The sequence below is a fragment of the Rhinolophus sinicus genome, chromosome 13 (genome assembly GCF_057876585.1).
Source record: "Rhinolophus sinicus isolate RSI-liver-muscle chromosome 13, RSI-T2T, whole genome shotgun sequence".
In the NCBI taxonomy this organism is placed as follows: domain Eukaryota; kingdom Metazoa; phylum Chordata; class Mammalia; order Chiroptera; family Rhinolophidae; genus Rhinolophus; species Rhinolophus sinicus.
The window spans coordinates 29,074,442-29,077,011 of NC_142513.1; the positions used below are offsets into that span (position 1 = coordinate 29,074,442).

Sequence of the window (2,570 nt, forward strand, 5' to 3'; positions counted from 1 at the left end):
ACGTCTTATAGTCCCAGGTGGATCAATCACTGGACGTGGGCTGCCCCTGGGAAGGGATGAGACCTTGGCTGAGGTAGCTCTTCCCAGTTGAGAGCGATTTTCCAGAGAGGGTGGGCACTATTACAATAGTCACAAAATGAATTCCAGATGTATCTAAAAACTAATTATAGAAAACTAAAATATGGGACGTGAATTTGTGAAAAAAAACCCCACAATACAGAATATATTTATAGTATTAGGGTAAGAAGTTCCTTCTATTGATAGATGAATTGGATGACTTGTAGTTGAGAATGTCTATAAACATATTATAATATAAAGAAAGCCAAAGAACAGACTGGGGAAAAAAATATCTGCAATGCGTTTTAACCAATACATGATGTATGGGATGTAACAAAATGTAACTTTACTTTTGTCCCCCAATGGACAAATTATTTAAAGATTAAAAATTATTTAAAGATTTAGGAGAAACTTCAATATGTTCCATGCCTTTCCTATGCTATGTTTACCTTAAGTTAAAAACACATTCTCATTTCAGTTCAAGATACTAATCAACACTTCAAACTTTATTCTAAGATAAGATTTCTCCTCCTCCTCTCCAGCTCTGCGCTGCTTTTTGTGGAGACGCTGGCCTTTGGGGAATGGGATGTGGTTGGCTTCCGTTTGTTCTTTATCTCTTCTCACCTCCTACCCTTTGGCTAGTTGTGGTTTTACACACTGCCTGGTGGTAAAGGTTAAGAAGAAGGAGAGGTAAAAGGATAGAGCCAGAAACGTCCTCTGTCACAGCTACTTCTCCTGCTCTGGGCCTGGCTGATGTTTAAAGGGGACTCTCATAGGAAATGTGGTAGAGGCTTTGGAGACCTGGATGATCCCCCTCAACTCCAGTCATAGCCTTCATGCCTCTTTGGTTCATGCCTTCAGTAACGGGTAGACCACTCCTTAGTCTCTCTGCCAGTGATTTTGGGCACAGTTGGGAAAAACTCCACCTTCCTGGATCCACTGTGAGTGGGAAGGTAGTTACTTCCACAATGCAACCCTCTGCACACTCTCTCACTGGTCCATCTGTCACCTTCTAGACATCTTTAGCAAGGGACAAACAGCCATCCCCTTTTCCCTGCTGCAACCCCATGGAGGATGTAACTCACTGGTGTGAAGAGAAGAGAGCATTTACATGGGACAAGCGCTGGGGTGGGGATGATACTCACACTGGACAGAGGCTCTCTTAAGAACCCCCTTACAGATTGCAAACTGGTACAGCCTCTATGGAAAACAATTTGGAGCTTCCTCAAAACATTAAAAGTAGAACTGTCCAGCAATTCCACTTCTGGGTTTTAGCTGAAGAAATCCAAAACAGTAATTTGAAAAGATATACGCACCCCTATGTTCACTATATGTAAGATAGCCAAGATATGGAAGCACTAGCTAATGCACTAGCTAAGAGTGCATTAATAGACGTTTAGATAAAGAGGACATGGTAAAATGAAATATTATTCAGCCAGAAAAAAAGAAATCTTACCAGTTGTGATAACATGAATGGACCTAGAGGATATTATGCTAAATGAAAAAAGTCAGACTGAGAAAGATAAATACCATATGATCTCACTTATATGTAGAATCTAAAGAACAAAATAAATAAAAAGCTAAAACATATATGGACTCATAGACACAGAGAGCAAACTGATAGTTACCAGATGGGAAGGGGTTTAGGGCACTGGGTGAAAAAGGTGAAGGGGTTAAAAAAGTACAAATTGGTCATTTCAAAATAGTCACAGGGATGTAAAATACAGCATAGGATATATAGTCAATAATATTGTATATAGTGCCAGGTGGGTTCTAATCAAGGGGATTACTTCATAAATTATAAATGTCTAAGCAATAGGCTGTACACCTGAAACTAATATAAAAATAATATTGAATATCAAATTTCATTGGAAAAAAACCACAAAACAACTTTTCTTTTTATCTAAAAAAAAAAGAGGATATCCCTTTCAAATCCCTGACCATCTTCTCAACCCCTGTGGATAAGGTTGTTTATTTGTTTGTTTTAGGTTCAAATGTATTCTTTTTAAAAACATTTCATCATACTTACCTGGCAGGGGAGATACCATGATCACGAAGGTGGTTTTCCCAGGGCGAGGCTTATCCATTGCACTCCGGATGTGCTGACCCCTGAGATTTCCCCAAATGTGGGAAACTCGACTGCATAATTTGTGGTAGTGGGGGACTGCGTAAAAAAAAAACAAACAAAAAAAAAACAACAACAACAAAAAACAAACAAACATTTCATCACAATATATATAACAGAAAAATGATTAATATCCAGAAGATAAATACAAAAAGACAATTAAACAAAGATAAGATTCTCAAAATTGTTGATAATCACCAGAATAGAATTTAAACTCATCAAAAACAAAAAGATTCAATGCACATAATTTGGCAAAGATGTGGAGAAATGGGGCTTCTCGTTAACTCCAGTTGGGCATTGGGGATTTGACAAGGATTATTAAATGGTAAAGGGTAATTTGGCTATAAAATTAAAATTTTACACCTTCACATTCTTCAATCTGGCAATT

At 37.9% G+C, this 2,570-nt stretch overlaps 1 pseudogene; it reads left to right on the forward strand.

Annotated features, from left to right (window-relative positions):
* The first annotated feature begins 2,078 nt into the window (after positions 1 to 2,078).
* LOC148756042 (U1 spliceosomal RNA) lies at positions 2,079 to 2,226 on the forward strand (annotated as a pseudogene).
* The last annotated feature ends 344 nt before the right edge of the window (positions 2,227 to 2,570 follow it).